Below are 14,174 nucleotides of genomic sequence, written 5' to 3' on the forward strand. Positions count from 1 at the left end.
GGCCTGGGGGGTCACTCCCATTGTGGCCTGTACACCATCCGCGATAATCAACTTTTGAAAAGCACCCTAAATTAGGGGTTCATTCATATATTTTCATGACTAAGCGGTTGTTATACATGCCCGAGGGGCCGCTTGCGACCCGAGGGTATAAACGACCGTTTAGTGACTTTAGTCATGAAAATATATGAATGAACCCCGTTCATACATACCAGAACATTTTGTGATTCTTATTTCATCGAAATATTAAATAACAAAATATTATAAGTAACATTACGGTAATAAAAAACATGATTTTTGACTCGCATCCGGGACACCGGGCAATCGGGCATAAACGCTGTTTATGCCCGGCTCTCGACCAATCACACGCGCTGTTACATAGCGTGTATGTATGAACAAGGATTTAACCCTTGGCTAAAACAATACCCTAAACCTAGGCCTGCTAAGAATACGCGATTTTCAAGGCCAAAAACGCACCCGATTTTCCAAATCCATGAAAAAAAATTGAAAATCGCAACCAAAAAAAAATTAATTTTATTTTTTTATAGATTTTTTCAAAATGTCAAAAAAAAGCGCAATTGGAACCAAAATACGCAAATTGCGGCGCAAATAACGCAATTGCGTATTCTTATCAGCCCTACCCTAAACCTGTGTTTTCACAACCTAAACATGGATTTTATTCCTTGCATCAAATTTCATACCCTAAATTTCATTTCCGCGTATAATAGCGATTGTAATTTTGCTACCTTTTTTTCCAATATTTCATGTTTTTGACACCCTAAACGCGTTACGCGCGTATCGTGCCTACCCACGCGGATGGTGTACAGGCCACAATTTATTTTTTTTTTAGGAGAGGGGATACTTGAATAGTTACCGGTACTTTTAATTTTAAAGCAATCATGTTTTGAAGTTTTTACAACCAACCCAGGCTACCCTCAGAACCTTCAAATGTAAATTGCCTCATCATTGTCCAAGATTAATGCCAATTTTGCATCAATTGCAACACATACAAAAATTGTGTGGATTCATAAAATCTTTCCCACAAGAACCAAAAATGAATTGCTTTATATCAATATGCAGCTGCTTGTCTTTTGAAGTTGAAATATGGGGATGATGCAATATGCTCAGCTTGTTTGGAAAAAACACTTCAGTCAGTGAGTTGGGCCCTATGGGAGCAATTTGCCAGTAGTGAAACATAAATTTAAAACTAGACTAAGCTGTGGTCTAACCCACGAACACAGCCGTGTTGTTACCCCTAATGACCTTTGACCCCAAAATATATGAAAACGGCCATAGACATTGGCTAATGTCAATGCATGGGTGCAGGTGGCACCACTTTGCTATGTTACCTGTGGCAGAAGGGGCGTTTTGAAGGTTTTTCGTCTCAGACCGGAAGTGACCCCTTAATGACATTTGACCCCAAATAAAAAATACCACATATGAATTGGGTACCCACAATTCATGTGTGAACATACCATTACTGTCCTATGTTTTTCTTAGCAAATAAAATTTTTTGAAGGTTTTTCGTTTTATACCGGAAGTGACCCCTTAATGTCCTTTGACCCTAAATAAAAAAATACCACATATACACAGGGTAACCACAATTTATGTGTGAACATACCGTTACTGTCCTATGTTTTTCTTAGCAAATAAAAATTTTTGAAGGTTTTTCGTTTTATACTGGAAGTGACCCCTTAATGACCTTTGACTCCAAATCTGTGAGGACTCCATAGACACGGGATTATAATAATTTATGTGTGCAAGTGGTGTCACTGTCCTACGTAATTTGTGGGAGAAGAAGCATTTTAAAAGTATTTAGTTTTATACCGGAAGTGGCCCCTTAATGACCTTTGACCCTAAATAAAAATACCACATATACACAGGGTAACCACAATTTATGTGTGAACATACCGTTACTGTCCTATGTTTTTCTTTGCAAATAAAATTTTTGAAGGTTTTTCGTTGTATACCGGAAGTAAACCCTTAATGACCATTGACCCCAAATCTGTGAGGACACCATAGACGCTGGGTAATAACAATGTATGTGTGTGTGAGTGGCGTCACTGTCCCACGTAATCTGTGGGAGAAGAAGCATTTTGAGTTAAAATCACGTTTTTGACCCTTATGACCCCTACGTGACCTTTGACCCCACGAGTTTCTTGTGACATGTAGGGGCATGTGCAATGATGGTTGTGACCAAGTTAGGTCAAAATCGGTGTACGCATGTGAGTGCTAGAGCAAATGTAATGGTCGGCAGAAGAAGAAAGAAGAAAGAAAGAAAGAAGAAACTAGAGCAACTGTGCCCTTTGCAAGGGCACGAGGTAAGTTAGGCGTATGACTGTGATGACATCATCACGCAGCAATACTGTGCAACGTTGACCTTTTCGGCTTCATATTCTGAGCAACGTTAAATTTGACCTCGGATGACCTTTTCGGTTTTACACTCCCCAAGTGTTAGGGATCATTTGCCGCAAGTTGCAGCCTGATCGGAGCAACTTTAAATTTGACCTGACCCTTGAACTTGGATGACCTTTCCAGTTTCATACTTCTCAAGTGTCAGGGATTATTTTCCCCGAATTGCAGCCCAATCAGAGCAACTTTAATGTTACCTGACCTTTGACCTCGGATGACCTTTGCGGTTTAATACTTCCCAAGTGTGAGGGATCATTTCCCCCGACTTACAGCCCAATTGGACCAACTTCAAATTTGACCTGACCTTTGACCTCACATGACCTTTGCGGTTTCATACTCCCCAAGTGTCAGGGATCATTTTCCCCAATTGCAGCCCAATCAGAGCAACTTTAAATTTGACCTGACCTTTGACCTCGAATGACCTTTGCGGTTTAATACTTCCCAGGATCATTTCCCCGACTTACAGCCCAATTGGAGCAACTTCAAATTTGCCCTGACCTTTGACCTCACATGACCGTTGTGGTTTTATACTCCCCAAGTGTCAGGGATCATTTCCCCCGACTTACAGCCCAATTGGAGCAACTTTAAATTTGACCTGACCTTTGACCTCACATGACCTTTGTGGTTTTATACTCACCAAGTGTCAGGGATCATTTTCCCAGACTTACAGCCTAATTGGAGCAATTTCAAATTTGACCTGACCTTTGACCTCACTTGACCTTTGTGGTTTTATACTCTCCAAGTGTCAGGGATCATTTTCCCCGAGTTACAGCCCAATTGGAGCAACTTGTAATTTGACCTGACCTTTGACCTCACATGACCTTTGTGGTTTTATACTCCCAAAGTGTCAGGGATCATTTCCCCGACTTACAGCCTAATTGGAGCAACTTCAAATTTGACATGACCTTTGACCTCACTTGACCTTTGTGGTTTTATACTCCCAAAGTGTCAGGGATCATTTTCCCCGACTTACAGCCTCATTGGAGCAACTTCAAATTTGACCTGACCTTTGACCTCACATGACCTTTGTGGTTTTATACTCCCAAAGTGTCAGGGATCATTTTCCCCGACTTACAGCCTAATTGGAGCAACTTCAAAATTGACCTGACCTTTGACCTCACTTGACCTTTGTGGTTTTATACTCCCAAAGTGTCAGGGATCATTTTCCCGACTTACAGCCTCATTGGAGCAACTTCAAATTTGACCTGACCTTTGACCTCACATGACCTTTGTGGTTTTATACTCCCAAAGTGTCAGGGATCATTTCCCCGACTTACAGCCCAATTGGAGCAACTTTAAATTTGACCTGACCTTTGACCTCACTTGACCTTTGTGGTTTTATACTCCCAAAGTGTCAGGGATCATTTTCCCCGACTTACAGCCTAATTGGAGCAACTTCAAATTTGACCTGACCTTTGACCTCACTTGACCTTTGCGGTTTTATACTCCCTAAGTGTCAGGGATCATTTTCCCCGAGTTACAGCCCAATCGGAGCAACTTGTAATTTGACGTGACCTTTGACCTCACATGACCTTTGCGGTTTCATACTCCCCAAGTGTCAGGGATCATTTTCCCCGAGTTACAGCCCAATCGGAGCAACTTCAAATTTGACCTGACCTTTGACCTCACTTGACCTTTGCGGTTTTATACTCCCTAAGTGTCAGGGATCATTTTCCCCGAGTTACAGCCCAATCGGACCAACTTCAAATTTGACCTGACCTTTGACCTCACATGACCTTTGCGGTTTCATACTCCCCAAGTGTCAGGGATCATTTTCCCAGTTACAGCCCAATCGGACAACTTTAAATTTGACCTGACCTTTGACCTCACATGACCTTTGTGGTTTAATGCGGTCATATTTCAACATTTTACTTACCCTCACCCCTTATTCACCATTATTAAGTCAAATGGAGAAACTATATAGGGGGATTATTGATTTTCATAAATGAAACAGGGGAAGGCGTGATGCAGTTTTAGCCAAGATATCACCCCCCCCCCACACACACACACACACACCACACCCTATAGCCATCAGTGGAAATGATGTAGCTGTTTATATCTAGCATACAGGCATCACATCACAAGTTACACTCAAGATATGTAACAAAATTGGCATCTGAACATACCTCAGTTTGTTTCGGTGTGAATCGCCCACTTGGGGTTTCATACACCCCCAACTGGGCTGTTCCAGTTGAAATTCATACAACCTCTCCGGAAGACATTATCTTAATCTCCCACACAGNGCGTGTGAATTTCGAATGGGCCTACCTCAATGGGTGACTCCGTTTGTAATATTCACTCCCTGTGTGGACGATTCCAGTCATGTCTTGCATGAAGGGTGTATGGATTGCAGTTGGAATAGCCAAAATTTACACGTTTTGATGTATGGATTGCAGCTGCAATAGCCAGGCAGCGACTGGTATGATAGAGTCGGCAACTTGTGAAACCGCCCGGCCGTATGACATTTTCCACACGGTTGACGATGGAAATTTACTGAATTTAGAGAATGCACGGCACTCACCACCTGGCAATAGACGAATCCAGACGAAATTTTACACGTTTTGAAGCACAGACAGCAGAACCATTGCCTGTGGTTATCTCTTGTTTATCAAAACACTAGACTAGATGTCTCCATGTTTTGCCCCTAATTATAATGGGGGTGCGGCACATATGAGGCAAAAATGACCATTTTTGACCCCTGTGACCCCCTGGATGACCTCCGATATTAAAACATTTTAAGACTTTTGTAGCCACTTACCCAATACGGCTTGGCTATGCGTTTGGTCCACATCCGATCACGGATGTAGCACTAGTAGTCAATTGTGAGAAAGAAAGAAAGAAAGAAAGAGCAACTGTGCCCTTTGCAAGGGCACGAGGTAAGTTAGGCGTATGAATGTGATGACATCATCACGCAGCAATACTGTGCAACGTTAAATTTGACCTGACCTTTGTCTTCGGTTGACCTTTCCGGTTTCATATTCTGAGCAACGTTAAATTTGACCTCGGATGACCTTTTCGGTTTTACACTCCCCAAGTGTTAGGGATCATTTGCCGCAAGTTGCAGCCTGATCGGAGCAACTTTAAATTTGACCTGACCTTTGAACTTGGCTGACCTTTCCAGTGTCATACTTCTCAAGTGTCAGGATTATTTTCCCAATTGCAGCCCAATCAGAGCAACTTTAAATTTTACCTGACCTTTGACCTCGGATGACCTTTGCGGTTTAATACTTCCCAAGTGTCAGGGATCATTTCCCCCGACTTACAGCCCAATCGGACCAACTTCAAATTTGACCTGACCTTTGACCTCACATGACCTTTGCTGTTTCATACTCCCCAAGTGTCAGGGATCATTTTCCCCGAATCGCAGCCCAATCAGAGCAACTTTAAATTTGACCTGACCTTTGACCTCGAATGACCTTTGCGGTTTAATACTTCCCAGGGATCATTTCCCCCGACTTACAGCCCAATTGACCTTTTCGGTAAATCCCATAACCCTTTGCAGTAGTACACCTAAGAACTGCGTCATTTTAAATCACGCCGCTCTGCGCCGATCGCACATCGTTTATCGAACATCGTTACTGCGCATTGCAAGTCGGCGTGACGTAAAATGACGAGTTCTCAGGTGTACTCGCAATGGGTTATGGGATTTACCGAAAAGGTCAATTGGAGCAACTTCAAATTTGCCCTGACCTTTGACCTCACATGACCGTTGTGGTTTTATACTCCCCAAGTGTCAGGGATCATTTCCCCCGAATTGCAACCCAATCAGAGCAACTTTAAATTTGACCTGACCTTTGACCTCGAATGACCTTTGCGGTTTAATACTTCCCAGGGATCATTTCCCCCGACTTACAGCCCAATTGGAGCAACTTCAAATTTGCCCTGTCCTCTGACCTCACATGACCGTTGTGGTTTTATACTCCCCAAGTGTCAGGGATCATTTCCCCGACTTACAGCCCAATTGGAGCAACTTTAAATTTGACCTGACCTTTGACCTCACATGACCTTTGTGGTTTTATACTCCCCAAGTGTCAGGGATCATTTTCCCCGACTTACAGCCTAATTGGAGCAACTTCAAATTTGACCTGACCTTTGACCTCACTTGACCTTTGTGGTTTTATACTCCCCAAGTGTCAGGGATCATTTTCCCCAGTTACAGCCCAATCGGAGCAACTTGTAATTTGACCTGACCTTTGACCTCACATGACCTTTGTGGTTTTATACTCCCAAAGTGTCAGGGATCATTTTCCCCGACTTACAGCCTAATTGGAGCAACTTCAAATTTGACCTGACCTTTGACCTCACTTGACCTTTGTGGTTTTATACTCCCAAAGTGTCAGGGATCATTTTCCCGACTTACAGCCTAATTGGAGCAACTTCAAATTTGACCTGACCTTTGACCTCACTTGACCTTTGTGGTTTTATACTCCCCAGGTGTCAGGGATCATTTCCCCGACTTACAGCCCAATTGGAGCAACTTTAAATTTGACCTGACCTTTGACCTCACATGACCTTTGTGGTTTTATACTCCCAAAGTGTCAGGGATCATTTTCCCCGACTTACAGCCTAATTGGAGCAACTTCAAATTTGACCTGACCTTTGACCTCACTTGACCTTTGCGGTTTTATACTCCCTAAGTGTCAGGGATCATTTTCCCGAGTTACAGCCCAATCGGAGCAACTTGTAATTTGACCTGACCTTTGACCTCACATGACCTTTGCGGTTTCATACTCCCCAAGTGTCAGGGATCATTTTCCCCGAGTTACAGCCCAATCGGAGCAACTTTAAATTTGACCTGACCTTTGACCTCACATGACCTTTGTGGTTTAATGCGGTCATATTTCAACATTTTACTTACCCTCACCCCTTATTCACCATTATTAAGTCATCTGTAGAAACTATATAGTGGGATTATTGATTTTCATAAATGCATCATGGGAAGGCGTGATGCTGTTTTAGCCAAGATATCACCCCCCACACACACACCCCCACCCCCACACACACCCCCACACCCTATAGCCATCAGTGGAAATGATGTAGCTGTTTATATCTAGCATACAGGCATCACATCACAAGTTACACTCAAGATATGTAACAAAATTGGCATCTGAACATACCTCAGTTTGTTTTGTGTGAATCGCCCACTTGGGGTTTCATACACCCCAACTGGGCTGTTCCAGTTGAAATTCATACAACCTCTCCGGAAGACATTATCTTAATCTCCCACACAGGGCGTGTGAATTTCGAATGGGCTTACCTCAATGGGTGACTCCGTTTGTAATATTCACTCCCTGTGTGGACGATTCCAGTCATGTCTTGCATGAAGGGTGTATGGATTGCAGTTGGAATAGCCAAAATTTACACGTTTTGATGTATGGATTGCAGCTGCAATAGCCAGGCAGCGACTGGTATGATAGAGCCGGCAACTTGTGAAACCGCCCGGCCGTATGACATTTTCCACACGGTTGACGATGGAAATGTACTGAATTTAGAGAATGCACGGCACTCACCACCTGGCAATAGACGAATCCAGACGAAATTTTACATCGTTTTGAAGCACAGACAGCAGAACCATTGCCTGTGGTTATCTCTTGTTTATCAAAACACTAGACTAGATGTCTCCATGTTTTGCCCCTAATTATAATGGGGGTGCGGCACATATAAGGCAAAAATGACCATTTTGACCCCCGTGACCCCCTGGATGACCTCCGATATTAAAACATTTTAAGACTTTTGTAGCCACTTACCCAATACGGCTTGGCTATGCGTTTGGTCTACATCCGATCACGGATGTAGCACTAGTAGTCAATTGTGAGAAAGAAAGAAAGAAAGAAACAAACAGCAACTAGAGCAACTGTGCCCTTTGCAAGGGCACGAGGTAAGTTAGGCGTATGACTGTGATGACATCACGCAGCAATACTGTGCAACGTTAAATTTGACCCGACCTTTGTCTTCGGTTCACCTTTTCGGTTTCATATTCGGAGCAATGTTACATTTGACCTGACCTTTGACCTTGGATGACCTTTTCGATTTTACACTCCCCAAGTGTTAGGGATCATTTGCCGCAAGTTGCAGCCTGATCGAGCAACTTTAAATTTGATCTGACCTTTGAACTTGGATGACCTTTCCAGTTTCATACTTCTCAAGTGTCAGGGATTATTTTCCCCGAGTTGCAGCCCAATCAGAGCAACTTTAAATTTCACCTGACCTTTGACCTCGGATGACCTTCGTGGTTTAATACTTCCAAGGTGTCAGGGATCATTGTCCCCAAGTTACAGCCTCATCGGAGCACCTTCACATTTGACCTGACCTTTGACCTCACATGACCTTTGCGGTTTTATACTCTCCAAGTGTCAGGGATCATTTTCCCCGACTTACAGCCTAATTGGAGCAACTTCAAATTTGACCTGACCTTTGACCTCCACATGACCTTTGTGGTTTTATACTCCCCAAGTGTCAGCGATCATTTCCCCGACTTTCAGCCCAATTGGAGCAACTTTAAATTTGACCTGGCCTTTGACCTCACATGACCTTTGTGGTTTTATACTCCCAAGTGTCAGGGATCATTTTCCCAGAGTTACAGCCCAATCGGACCAACTTCAAATTTGACCTAACCTTTGACCTCACATGACCTTTGTGGCTTCATACTCTCCAAGTGTCAGGGATCATTTTCCCCGACTTACAGCCTAATTGGAGCAACTTCAAATTTGACCTGACCTTTGACCTCACATGACCTTTGTGGTTTCATACTCCCCAAGTGTCAGGGATCATTTCACCCGACTTACAGCTCAATTGGAGCAACTTTAAATTTGACCTGACCTTTGACCTCACATGACCTTTGTGGTTTTATACTCCCAAAGCACTTTGGTGTCAGGGATCATTTTCCCCGACTTACAGCCTAATTGGAGCAACTTCAAATTTGACCTGACCTTTGACCTCACTTGACCTTTGTGGTTTTATACTCCTAAAGTGTCAGGGATCATTTTCCCCGACTTACAGCCTAATTGGAGCAACTTCAAATTTGACCTGACCTTTGACCTCACTTGACCTTTGTGGTTTTATACTCCCAAAGTGTCAGGGATCATTTTCCCCGACTTACAGCCTAATTGGAGCAACTTCAAAATTGACCTGACCTTTGACCTCACTTGACCTTTGTGGTTTTATACTCCCCAAGTGTCAGGGATCATTTTCCCCGACTTACAGCCTAATTGGAGCAACTTCAAATTTGACCTGACCTTTGACCTCACTTGACCTTTGTGGTTTTATACTCCCCAAGTGTCAGGGATCATTTTCCCGAGTTACAGCCCAATCGGAGCAACTTGTAATTTGACCTGACCTTTGACCTCACATGACCTTTGTGGTTTTATACTCCCAAAGTGTTAGGGATCATTTTCCCCGACTTACAGCCTAATTGGAGCAACTTCAAATTTGACCTGACCTTTGACCTCACTTGACCTTTGTGGTTTTATACTCCCCAGGTGTCAGGGATCATTTCCCCGACTTACAGCCCAATTGGAGCAACTTTAAATTTGACCTGACCTTTGACCTCACATGACCTTTGTGGTTTTATACTCCCAAAGTGTCAGGGATCATTTTCCCGACTTACAGCCTAATTGGAGCAACTTCAAATTTGACCTGACCTTTGACCTCACTTGACCTTTGCGGTTTTATACTCCCTAAGTGTCAGGGATCATTTTCCCCGAGTTACAGCCCAATCGGAGCAACTTGTAATTTGACCTGACCTTTGACCTCACATGACCTTTGCGGTTTCATACTCCCCAAGTGTCAGGGATCATTTTCCCCGAGTTACAGCCCAATCGGAGCAACTTTAAATTTGACCTGACCTTTGACCTCACATGACCTTTGTGGTTTAATGCGGTCATATTTCAACATTTCACTTACCCCTCACCCCTTATTCACCATTATTAAGTCATCTGTAGAAACTATATAGTGGGATTATTGATTTTCATAAATGCATCATGGGAAGGCGTGATGCAGTTTTAGCCAAGATATCACCCCACACACCCACCCACCCCACACACCCTATAGCCATCAGTGGAAATGATGTAGCTGTTTATATCTAGCATACAGGCATCACATCACAAGTTACACTCAAGATATGTAACAAAATTGGCATCTGAACATACCTCAGTTTGTTTTAGTGTGAATCGCCCACTTGGGGTTTCATACACCCCAACTGGGCTGTTCAGTTGAAATTCATACAACCTCTCCGGAAGACATTATCTTAATCTCCCACACAGGGCGTGTGAATTTCGAATGGGCCTACCTCAATGGGTGACTCCATTTGTAATATTCACTCCCTGTGTGGACGATTCCAGTCATGTCTTGCATGAAGGGTGTATGGATTGCAGTTGGAATAGCCAAAATTTACACGTTTTGATGTATGGATTGCAGCTGCAATAGCCAGGCAGCGACTGGTATGATAGAGCCGGCAACTTGTGAAACCGCCCGGCCGTATGACATTTTCCACACGGTTGACGATGGAAATATACTGAATTTAGAGAATGCACGGCACTCACCACCTGGCAATAGACGAATCCAGACGAAGTTTTACACGTTTTGAAGCACAGACAGCAGAACCATTGCTTGTTTATCAAAACACCAGACTAGATGTCTCCATGTTTTTCCCCCGGGTTTTGCCCCTAATTATAATGGGGGGTGCGGCACATATGAGGCAAAAATGACCATTTTTGACCCCTGTGACCCCCTGGATGACCTCCGATATTAAAACATTTTAAGACTTTTGTAGCCACTTACCCAATACGGCTTGACTATGCGTTTGGTCCACATCCGATCACGGATGTAGCACTAGTAGTCAATTGTGAGAAAGAAAGAAAGAAAGAAAGAAAGAACTGAGCAACTGTGCCTTTGCAAGGGCACGAGGTAAGTTAGGCGTATGACTGTGATGACATCACGCAGCAATACTGTGCAACGTTAAATTTGACCCGACCTTTGTCTTCGGTTCACCTTTTCGGTTTCATATTGAACAATGTTACATTTGACCTGACCTTTGACCTTGGATGACCTTTTCGATTTTACACTCCCCAAGTGTTAGGGATCATTTGCCGCAAGTTGCAGCCTGATCGGAGCAACTTTAAATTTGATCTGACCTTTGAACTTGGATGACCTTTCCAGTTTCATACTTCTCAAGTGTCAGGGATTATTTTCCCCGAGTTGCAGCCCAATCAGAGCAACTTTAAATTTCACCTGACCTTTGACCTCGGATGACCTTTGTGGTTTAATACTTCCAAGGTGTCAGGGATCATTGTCCCCAAGTTACAGCCTCATCGGAGCACCTTCACATTTGACCTGACCTTTGACCTCACATGACCTTTGCGGTTTTATACTCTCCAAGTGTCAGGGATCATTTTCCCCGACTTACAGCCTAATTGGAGCAACTTCAAATTTGACCTGACCTTTGACCTCACATGACCTTCGTGGTTTTATACTCCCCAAGTGTCAGCGATCATTTCCCCGACTTTCAGCCCAATTGGAGCAACTTTAAATTTGACCTGGCCTTTGACCTCACATGACCTTTGTGGTTTTATACTCCCAAGTGTCAGGGATCATTTTCCCAGAGTTACAGCCCAATCGGACCAACTTCAAATTTGACCTAACCTTTGACCTCACATGACCTTTGTGGCTTCATACTCTCCAAGTGTCAGGGATCATTTTCCCCGCCTTACAGCCTAATTGGAGCAACTTCAAATTTGACCTGACCTTTGACCTCACATGACCTTTGTGGTTTCATACTCCCCAAGTGTCAGGGATCATTTCACCCGACTTACAGCTCAATTGGAGCAACTTTAAATTTGACCTGACCTTTGACCTCACATGACCTTTGTGGTTTTATACTCCCAAAGCACTTTGGTGTCAGGGATCATTTTCCCGACTTACAGCCTCATTGGAGCAACTTCAAATTTGACCTGACCTTTGACCTCACATGACCTTTGTGGTTTCATACTCCCCAAGTGTCAGGGATCATTTCCCCGACTTACAGCCCAATTGGAGCAACTTTAAATTTGACCTGACCTTTGACCTCACATGACCTTTGCGGTTTCATACTCCCCAAGTGTCAGGGATCATTTCCCCGACTTACAGCTCAATTGGAGCAACTTTAAATTTGACCTGACCTTTGACCTCACATGACCTTTGTGGTTTTATACTCCCAAAGTGTCAGGGACCATTTTCCCTGACTTACAGCCTAATTGGAGCAACTTCAACTTCGACCTGACCTTTGACCTCACTTGACCTTTGTGGTTTTATACTCCCCAAGTGTCAGGGATCATTTTCCCCGAGTTACAGCCCAATCGGAGCAACTTGTAATTTGACCTGACCTTTGACCTCACATGACCTTTGCAGTTTAATGCGGTCATATTTCAACATTTTACTTACCCCCCCATTATTTACCATTATTAAGCGTCATCTGTAGAAACTATAAAGTGGGATTATTGATTTTCATAAATGCATCATGGGAAGGCATGATGCAGTTTTAGCCAAGATATCACCCCCCACACACACACCCCCCCCAACCAGTTCCGATACATTTCTTCAAGAAAGAAGAAAAGTACGTGTGTGCAGTACCAGTGCAGCACAAAAGCTTTTATAGTACTAATACCACTGCATCACTAACCTCACAATATTCAGATCAAATCTGATTGAATGAAGTCATTTCCCACAATGGCCTATTTCACAACCACATGTAATAGCTTCTAATACCATTGCCATCTCTACATGTACATGTACAAACAACTGCAATCACACCTATTTAAAGATATGACTATCTCAAGCAATGCATTAAAATACTGTTGTAGCTGTTTATGTCTAGCATACAGGCATCACATCACAAGTTACACTCAAGATATGTAACAAAATTGGCATCTGAACATACCTCAGTTTGTTTTTAGTGTGAATAAGCCCACTTGCGGTTTCCAACACCCCAACTGGGCTGTTCCAGTTGAAATTCATACAACCTCTCCGGAAGACATTACCTTAATCTCCCACACAGGGCGTGCGAATTTCGAACGGGCCTACCTCAATGGGTGACTCCGTTTGTAATATTCACTCCCTGTGTGGACGATTCCAGTCATGTCTTGCATGAAGGGTGTATGGATTGCAGTTGGAATAGCCAAAATTTACATGTTTTGATGTATGGATTGCAGCTGCAATAGCCAGGCGGCGACTGGTATGATAGAGCCGGCAACTTGTGAAACCGCCCGGCCGTATGACATTTTCCACACGGTTGACGATGGAAATTTACTGAATTTAGAGAATGCACGGCATTCACCACCTGGCACTAGACCAATCGAGACGAAAATTTACACCTTTTGAAGCACAGACAGCAGAACCATTGCCTGTGGTTATCTCTTGTTTATCAAAACACTAGACTAGATGTCTCCATGTTTTGCCCCTAATTATAATGGGGGATGCGGCACATATGAGGCAAAACTGACCATTTCGGACCCCTGTGACCCCCTGGATGACCTCCGATATTAAAACATTTTAAGACTTTTGTAGCCACCTACCCAATACGGCTTGGGTATGCATTTGGTCGAAATCCGATCACGGATGTAGCACAAGTAGTAAATTGTGAGAAAGAAAGAAAGAAACAAACAGTGAGAAAATAATAAGTTAGGCTGCACGCCTAACTTAAGAAAAAAATAAGTTAGGCTGCACGCCTAACTTAAAGAAACAAACAGCAAGAAAAAAATAAGTTAGGCTGCACGCCTAACTTAACACGCCTA

At 43.3% G+C, this 14,174-nt stretch overlaps 1 protein-coding gene across 1 annotated transcript in view; it reads left to right on the forward strand.

The window, feature by feature from the left end:
• Positions 1 to 14,174, forward strand: part of LOC140151138 (alpha-N-acetyl-neuraminyl-2,3-beta-galactosyl-1,3-N-acetyl-galactosaminide alpha-2,6-sialyltransferase-like) — a 30,849-nt gene that overhangs the window by 1,147 nt on the left and 15,528 nt on the right. The gene's annotated exons all lie outside the window — the stretch shown is intronic.

The sequence above is a fragment of the Amphiura filiformis genome, chromosome 4 (genome assembly GCF_039555335.1).
Source record: "Amphiura filiformis chromosome 4, Afil_fr2py, whole genome shotgun sequence".
NCBI lineage: Eukaryota > Metazoa > Echinodermata > Ophiuroidea > Amphilepidida > Amphiuridae > Amphiura > Amphiura filiformis.